Source organism: Alosa pseudoharengus, unplaced genomic scaffold (genome assembly GCF_046254945.1).
Source record: "Alosa pseudoharengus isolate Yale_2024_CS ecotype anadromous, Long Island Sound unplaced genomic scaffold, YU_APseudo_1.1 YU_APseudo_1.1_scf_3, whole genome shotgun sequence".
Taxonomy (NCBI): Eukaryota; Metazoa; Chordata; class Actinopteri; order Clupeiformes; family Clupeidae; genus Alosa; species Alosa pseudoharengus.
The window spans coordinates 7,974,058-7,983,196 of NW_027468718.1; the positions used below are offsets into that span (position 1 = coordinate 7,974,058).

The window sequence follows — 9,139 nt, forward strand, 5'->3', positions numbered from 1 at the left end:
GAGGGGTTGAGGCGGGTGAGGCCCAGGTGGCGTTTCCCGAATCGGCTCCTGAGGGAGGCTGGGTTTTGTGAGGCGTATCGGGTGGCCCTCAGAGGGTGGCTGGCGATGAAGTGCCGCTTCTCCTCGAGGGCTGACTGGTGGGAGGGTTGGAAGGAGAGGACGGCGGGTTTTTGCAGGGGTTGGGTGGCCAGTGCCAACGTGGTGAGGAAGAGGCAGGTGAAGCTGTGGAACAGGGAGTTGGAGGACCTGTGGGTGGCGGGTGGGGATGTTGGGGACATGGAGGCTGTGAAGCTGAAGCTGAGGGATTATTTTGAGGAGCGGGCGCGCCGTTTGGGCGTGCAAGCTCGGGTGCGGGCATGGGAGGATGAGAGGCCCTCCAAGTTCTTTTTTAGGACGGTGAGGGAGCGCCAGGTGAGGAGGCATATGGCGGCGTTGGAGTGGGAGGGCGGGGTGACGACGAGAGGGGAGGACATGGCCGAGGTGGCAGCTCGGTACTATGAGGGCCTCTTTACTGAGAGGTGTGGGGAGGAGGGTATAGTGGGGGGGTTTTTGGATAGGCTGGAGGGTAGGTTGAGTGAGGAGCAGCGGGAGGTGCTGGATCGGCCTCTGGAGCTTGGGGAGTTGGGGAGGGCCCTCCAGTCCATGAGTGGGGGTAAGTCCCCCGGACAGGATGGGTTGACTGTCGAGTTTTTTAGGGAATTTTGGGATGTGTTGGGGGGGGAGTTGGTCGAGGTGCTCGAGGAGCGGCGGGGGGCGGGGTTTTTATTGGGGTCCATGTCAACAGGGCTCATCACGCTCTTGTTCAAGAAGGGGGACGCCAGGGCACTGTGTAACTGGAGGCCGATCACCTTACTGGCTGTTGACTACAAAGTCTTGGCCAAGGCCCTGGCACTGCGGCCGGTGATGGCGTCTGTAGTGGGGGAAGACCAGACGTGTGGGGTGAGGGGGAGGTGTAGTGGGTTGAATTTGGTTTTAATCAGGGACATTATATGTTGGGCAGAACAGAGGGGATTGCCGCTGGGGGTGCTAAGCCTGGATCAGGAAAAGGCTTTCGACAGGGTTAGCCATAAGTTTCTGTTCAAGGTGTTGGGGAGGATGGGGTTTGGGGGGGGGGGTTTTATCTTGGCTGGGGTTTCTTTATAGGGGGGCGGTGAGTAAGGTGGGGGTGAACGGGTTTTATTCCAGGGCTGTTCCTCAGGTAGGGGGAGTGAGGCAGGGTTGTCCTCTGTCTCCTCTCCTCTACGTCCTGGTTCTGGAGCCATTGCTGGCTGCCTTGAGGCAGGACTCACGTGTGGCAGGGGTACATCTACCGGGGGGTGGGGGGGCGGAGGCTAAGGTCTCCGCCTACGCGGATGATGTGTCCCTTTTCTTGACCACGGAGCACAGCTTTGATCGGGTGAACGCCCTCTTGGAGGAGTTCGGCAGGGCTTCGGGGGCCAAGGTGAACAGGGGGAAATCCTCGGTCATGTTTTTTGGGAAATGGGCAGGGAGGGTGGATCCATTGGGTGGGTTTGGAGTTACTCCGGATGGCCTGAAGATCCTGGGGTTGCATTTTAAGCGGGGGGATTGTGGGGGTTTTAACTGGGATGACCGGAGGGGGCGGGTGGGGAGACGCTTGGGCCTGTGGAGGTCGAGGTACCTCTCCCTGTCGGGGAGGGTCATGGCGGTCAAGGCGGACCTGCTGCCCCAGTTAAATTACCTGGCTTGTGTGTTCCCTTTGCCGTTTTTGTGTGGTAGGAGGTTAGAGCGGGATGTTTTTTCTTTCCTTTGGGGTGGGGGGATGGAGAGGGTGGAAAGGGAGCAAATGTTTAGGGGGGTTTCTGAGGGGGGGAGGGGGGTCCCGTGTGTCGCTGTGCGCGTAATGGCGATGCACGTGGCGTTCCTCGCCGGGCTGGTGATGGGGGTTTTTGCTCACAAGGCTGTGTTTTTTGCCAGGTTCTGGCTGGGGTTCGAAATGAGGCGGCTGAGACCTTTGTCCAGTACGTCTCCCTGGTCCCTGGTCAGGCCTGGGCATTATGACAGGGTGGCGGATTTTCTGAGGGGGAATGGGTGGTGTTGGGAGGGGGAGGCCGTGCTGGACCACCGGCGCCTGTATACGGGGGTAATGGATAGGAGGTGGGAGGAGGGTGGGACTGGGGAACCCATGGTCAGGGGGATTGACTGGGGGGGCATCCAGCCTCCTGTTTTGTGTGGGGAGGGTAGGGATCTGAACTGGCAGGCGGCTCTGAACCGCCTGCCGGTGAGGGAGCGGCTGCATAGGCATGGGATTAGCCGCACTCCCCTGTGCCCTGTGGGGTGTGGGAGGGAAGAGACTCTGGACCACGCTTTGTGGTCGTGTCGGGGAGCGAGGGACACCTGGGCCATGGTACAGAACTGGTGGGGTGGGTGGGCGGGTCTGCCACTTTCAGCAGATTTGGTGCTACGGGGGCGGGGCTTGAAAGTTGATCTCCACTTGTTTTAAAAAATATGCCTCTGTAGTTTTAACTCTGTCATGTCCCCTTTTACCATACTGCTCATGAGTCTCACAATCTCTACCATAAATGTAAGAAGTGTGAAGACTCAAGTGAGAGCTCAGAGCATTTTTTTGTCCATTTTTTGTCCTTTTGTCTTTTTTTCAGGTCTAAGCAGCCGTCTTCTCCTTGGAGTTCCCTCAAAAAACATCAGGCCCAGGTAAGCGCTGTTTAGCTCCTTTTTACTGTGTGGTTTTTAGTTTTTTTTAGCTAAGCTTGTTAGCTTAGTTTTTAGTTAATTTATCTATTTATTGTTTTACGTATTTATAGTTTTAGTGGTTTTAGTTTAGTTTAGGCTGGTGGTGTCTCCACCATGTCGGCTGCCCGTGCCGGCATGCAGAGGCACCACAGCGTGCGTTTTAATTTCACAAAAAAAAATGGAAAGCTTGCAGAGTTATCCAGATTGGATTTCTCTAGAAAGATTGTCCAACAAGCATTGGGTTTTAAAGTGGAGGAATTAAATTGTTTGATGACTCTTCGCTCGGCTTTACTGCTTAATAGTTTTTGGCAACGGTTTGTGACTTGCAAGGACCAGCTCTCCATGTTTGAGGTTGAGAAACTTTCGGATAATTCACAGAAAGTGGTGATTGTTCGAATGTTCAATGAAACTGTGACTGGAGAAGACATTAGCACATGGCTGGCTAGATTTTGCGCGGTTCGTAGCCCACCAGTTAAGGTTTTGGACGAGGACGGCATTTGGAACTGCTCGTGGAGAGTTCCCATTAAGCAATGGGAAGACCCGAGCAGTTACCTAGGCCTCCGTCAGATTCCATCTATGATTGTGTTGGGAGAAAACCGGGGCTACATCCATTACCAAGGGAAGCCCAAACTGTGTCGCAAGTGCAACCAGTTTGGGCATTTAGCCGAAGCGTGCCAAGAGACTGTTTGCAGGAAGTGTAGAGAAATTGGGCATCTTTTTGAAGATTGCACAAATGGCAGAAAGTGTAACCTCTGTGGAGTTTCATCCCATCTCTACAGAGATTGCCCTAATTCTTTTGCCAACAAGCTTAAAGCTAACAAAACGGCCGCCATGGCCGCCCGGCCGCATGGCACAGAAGGTGAACAGGAAGAGAAGGACAAAATGGAGGAAGGGGCGGTCCCTGAAGTTTTGGAGGGAAACCTCCAGCCAGCTTCAGGGACTAGCCAGGCGGCTACGAGCGAAGCTAACACCCAGGCAGAGTCACAGCAAGGATCGGAGGCCACACCCTCCCAACTAGACAAGGAGACTGAGCAGGCGGAGGAGGAGCCTGAAGGAGAGAGAGAAGCCCCGCCTCCCAAAACCGTTGAGGAGGTGAGTGTGGCCTCTGAGGGGTCTGAAGCACCTGCTTCACTCCCCAATGCGCAACCGCAAAAGAGACCTTTGGGATCTCCTCTGTCAGAGATGACAGGGAAGAAACATCGAAAGTTGATCTCCACTTGTTTTAAAAAATATGCCTCTGTAGTTTTAACTCTGTCATGTCCCTTTTTACCATACTGCTCATGAGTCTCACAATCTCTACCATAAATGTAAGAAGTGTGAAGACTCAAGTGAGAGCTCAGAGCATTTTATCCCTGTTGAGCACTCTGAATGCAGATATATTTCTGCTGCAAGAGTGCTCCTTGCCTTTTTTACAAAATTACAGCAAGTGGGAACAGATGTGGACCCCAGGACCCTCCGTGTGGAGCGGGTCCAATTTTAACAGAGCGGACGGGTCGGCATCTTAATCAAGAACCCTCACCTCTTGGTGAAGGGCAGCACGGTGGTGAGACCCGGGCGGGCCCTTTTAACCCACTTGACCGTTTTAGACAGGGATTTTAATGTTCTTAATGTGTATGGTTTTAATGATAAACACGACCGACACAACCTTTTAATAGAACTGCAGCCCCACATGCTAGGGAGGGCTCCCCTAGTGGTTGGAGGGGATTTTAACTGTGTTTTAAATAAAAAAGACAGAAAGAAGATAGGGGAGGATTTTAAATTAGACAAAACATCCGTGGTTTTAAATAATATAATTAAAGATTTTAACTTAGTCGACTGTTACAGAAAAGTGCATCCACGGGAGGAGGGCTTCACCTGGCACAGTGGTGACGGCGCCCGAGCCTCCCGTATCGACTATGTTTTAACAAGAGATTGCCCGCCCACGGATGCTACATTGACCCCTATGTTTTTTTCCGATCACTGCATGCTCTCCTGCACCCTTTCACTCCCCACAGGTGTGACGGTAGGTGGAGGGCTGTGGAGGCTGAACTGCTCCCCGTTAGAGGATGAGGAGATAGTTAGAGAATACAGGGAGCAGTTCAGCCTCTGGCAGACCCTCCAGGACTTATACGACTCACGAGCACACTGGTGGGAAATGGTGAAGGGTAGGACCAAGACGTTTTTTAAGATTAAAGGCAAAAATAAAAAAGAGAGAGAGGAGGTGCATGTTGGGGTTGCAAAAAAGACTGCAGAGGTATTTTAACCTTTTAAACATGGGCTTGGATTTTAATGAAGACATCAAACAGGTAAGAAAAGAAATGTCAGTTTTAGCCGAAATTAAAAGTAAAGGAACAATTTTAAGAAGCAAAGAAAGAGAAATAGAAGAAGGAGAAAAATGCACCAGGTACTTTTTTAAGAAAATAACATCAAGAGGGGGCGGGATAACAAAACTAAAAAATGACGGGAGGGAAGAAAACTGTACAGAGGGGATTTTAGACATAATACAACTATTTTACCAAGACCTGTACGCAGAAAAAGAGGTGCATTAGGGAGTGATGGAGGAAGTTTTAGAGTTTTTAGATAAAACTCTTAACAGTCAACATGTTTTAACTGAAGATTTTACACTGTTGGAAATTTTAAAATGTCTTAAAGGTTTTAAAAAAGGTAAGTGCCCGGGAGAGGACGGACTCCCCGTGGAATTTTATACTACCTTTTATGACATTTTAGCCAACGACATGCTGACTGTTTTTAAAGAATTTGACGAACTTGACAGACTTCCAGACAGCTTTAGATCAGGGATAGTTTCTTTACTACATAAAAAAGGCGACAGGACTGATCTTAAAAACTGGAGACCGATAACGCTTTTAAACTGTGATTGTAAACTTTTTAGCAGACTTTTAGCACTACGCATGTCAACTGTTTTAGAGGACGTGATCCACCCGGATCAAGTCTGTGCCGTACCTGGAAGGAGGATCACGGACAGCCTAGTGCTGGTCCGAGACGCCATCTGTTTTGCGAGAGACAGAAATATTAGGCTTTTAGTACTAAATTTAGATTTTGAGAAAGCTTTTGATCGGGTCTCGCACCAGTACCTCTTAAAGGTACTGCAAAAAATGGGATTTCCAGGGAGGTTTCTAAAGTGGGTGGGTTTGCTGTATACGGAAATATACAGCAGAATTCGTGTAAATGGGCACCTAACAAATGCGCTTAGTGTACGCTCTGGCGTCCGCCAGGGGTGTCCGTTATCCCCACTCCTGTTCGTTGCGTGCATCGAGCCGCTGGCACAGATCTTGAGAAGGGACAAATGGATCAAAGGACTTGACTTGCCAGGTGGACTGACCGCGACATGCGCACTTTACATGGACGACGTGACCCTTTTATTGAATGACATTTTATCGGCCCAAAGAGCACTCGATTTGACTGACTGGTACGGAAGGGCCTCGGGCGCTAAGCTCAACAGGAGCAAGTCCGAGGCCCAGCTCTTTGGGCCGTGGGGTGACGTAAGACCAGATCTGGCAGTCAATTTTAAACAGACAGACATTAAAATTTTAGGTATTAAATTTGACAATGAGGGTGGTGGACGGGGTAACTGGACTGACATGTTAGGGAAGGTGAGACAACGACTGGGGTTCTGGGGACTACGACAGATGACTTTTGAAGGCAAGGTTTTAATTTTTAAAGCCGTCATCTTACCCCTGCTTTTATTATTGTGTTCTGTTTTTAGTCCCCCCAGGAGCTTTCTTTTAGGTGTGGAGAGAGCGGTGTTTTATTTCCTGTGGGGGTCCAAATGGGAGATATTGAGGAGGGAGGTCCTAAAGAAAAGGAAGGAGAATGGAGGAAAGGGCCTCCCAGACCCCCACCTGTTTTTAGGTGTATGAGGCCAGCTTCAGTGGGGGGGTGCTGCCAGCCTCCATGCGGGCTGGGCTGGTCTCCCTCATTTTTAAGAAGGGCTGCAGGGAACAGCTTGGTAACTGGCGTCCTATCACGGTCCTGACAGCGGACGTGAAGATTTTGGCCAAGGTCCTGACGCTTAGGTTGGGCAGGGTAATGGGATCGGTGGTCCATCCGGACCAGACTTGTGGGGTGCCGGGGAGGATGTGCAGCCTGAACCTGGTCCTGGCGAGGGATGTGGTCAGCTGGGCGGATGTGAGGGGTCTCCCGCTGGCCCTCCTGAGCCTGGACCAGGAGAAGGCGTTCGATCGCGTGCAGCACTCCTTTCTGTTCCGGATTCTGGACCGGATGGGGTTCGGGCCGGTGTTTGTGGCTTGGATCCGGCTGCTGTATGCGGATGCGGTTAGCCGCATCAGGATCAAATGCTCCGTTTCGGGGGTGGTGCGGCAGGTGGGGGGTGTCCGGCAGGGCTGCCCCCTGTCCCCACTCCTGTACGTCCCGTCCCTGGAGGCCCTGATGGTAGGGCTAAGGACGGAGCCGGGTATTGAAGGGGTGCATCTCCCTGGGGGTGGGGGGGAGGTCGCTAAAGTGACCGGGTATGCGGACGACCTGACCCTCTTTATCACCACCGATAGGGCCGTTGCAAGGGTGGTTGAGGAGTTCGGGAGAGCGTCCGGGGCAAAAGTGAATTTGGACAAGTCGGCGGCCCTGTGCCTGGGCCCGTGGAGTTCCAGGGTGGAGGTCCCGGGGGGTTTCAGGGTGGCTGCGGACACAATACGGGTGCTGGGGGTGGATTTCTGGCGGAGCGAGGCCCCGGTGAAGAACTGGGAGGCGCTTCTGGGGTCGGTGGGGAGGCGGCTGGCGAGGTGGAAGGGTAGGCCGCTTTCTTTGACGGGCAGGGTGATGGTGGTTAAGGCCGATGTGCTGCCTTGTCTGAACCACCTTGCTTATGTGTTTCCGGTGCCGTTCCATATCGGACGGAGATTGGAGAGGACAGTCTTCTCTTTCATCTGGGGGGGCTCGGCGGAGTTTGTTAGTCGGGCCTTAATGTATCGGGATGTGCGGGAGGGGGGGAGGGGGGTGCCATGCCTGCCGGTGAAGCTGCTGTGCCTGCATGGTTCTTTCCATGCACGGCTGGTGGTGGGGGACACGTCGCATAAGGCTGCCCTTTTGGCGAGGTACTGGTTGGGGCTGGTTTTGCGGCGGCTGAGGCCGCTGAGCGCAACATCCCCCTGGTCCTGGGACTCCCCATGGGGGTACACTCGGGTCCGGGACTTTGTGCGGGCCCGGGAGTGGTGCCTGGAGGATGGTTTGGTGATGGATCACCGGAGGTTGTATGGGGAGGTCATGCGGCGGGACCTGGTGTCAGTGCCGCTGCCTGTGTGCCCCAGGGCGTCGGGGTGGCTCCTTCTGAAGCCGGCTTTCTTACACCCTGGGGGTAGGGATCTGAACTGGCTGGCGGCGCTCAATAGGCTGCCGGTCAGGGAGCGGATTTGTCGGCTGTGGGGGAGGGGGCGGCCTGGGTGTGTCATGGGGTGTGGGGAGGTGGAGACGGTGTCACACGTGTTCTGGGGGTGTAGGGAGGCGGTGCGGGTGTGGCGTAGGGTTAAGGCGTGGGTGGTGCCGGGTTTTGGGGGTTTTTTTGTGGAGGAGCTGGTGGTGAGTGGGGTGGGTCTGGCCCAGTTGGGCTCAGACGTCAGAAGGGTGGTGTGGGCGGTGGGAACGGAGGTGAAGAGGGCCTTGTGGGAGTGGCGGAAGGAGTCCGTCCGTACCGCGGCTCCCCAGGTAACTCCGGAGGCTGTGTTTTACAGGGTGAAGTGGGGGGTGGTGAAGTACGTCAGGGGTTTTGGGAAGGAGGAGGGGATGGGGGAGATGGAGAGGGTGTGGGGTCCCTTGGCAAGTGGGGTGGTGTTGTGAGGGGGGGTTGTGGTCTTTTTGTTTCTTTGTTTGTTTCTTTTTTCTTTTTTCCTTTCTCTTCTGGCTTGTATGAGCCGTTGAGAGCTGAGTGATGACGGATGTATGTATGTGTATTATGATGTAATGTGGGCCTAGGGCCTGGTTTGGTTTTGGTGAATAAACTTCAATATAAAAAAAATCTGTTCTTATCAGTTTAATATCTGATACGTCCTCTATCCGAGGACTATATATTAATCTGATTTTTGGAATAGGGAGACGGAAGAGGGGCTTGCTCCGTCCGCTCCACGCATCGACCCGGTATTGCAGTGACTCCAGGAACGGTGCACATCCCTTTGATTGTGGAAGAAAAGAACCCAGCCAGCGAGCGGAACCAACCTCTGGGACTTTGGAACCCTCCTTGACAGACAGCAGACACGTGAGTCCTTGCCAGGTCTTTTGCCCAACCGTGCCACCTCCCTTTTCGGGCCCTTTTGGGTTTTCCCGCCCTTTTTCTCTTTTTTTTTTTTTTAATAGCTGGATGACACTGTGTTGTGACTGGAGCATGTGTGTGACGGATGCTGGCCTGCCGAGGGGGAGAGCGGCTTCGAAGAGAGCGGCGACGGCGGACGGCCAGCCGGACGGGCTGTCTGGGGGTGGAAAGCTG

At 53.3% G+C, this 9,139-nt stretch overlaps 1 non-coding gene across 1 annotated transcript; it reads left to right on the forward strand.

Moving 5' to 3' along the window:
• The first annotated feature begins 8,638 nt into the window (after positions 1-8,638).
• Positions 8,639-8,827, forward strand: LOC143101002 (U2 spliceosomal RNA). The gene has a single exon (XR_012982004.1). It is a non-coding gene; the product is annotated as a U2 spliceosomal RNA (small nuclear RNA).
• Positions 8,828-9,139: the final 312 nt, after the last annotated feature.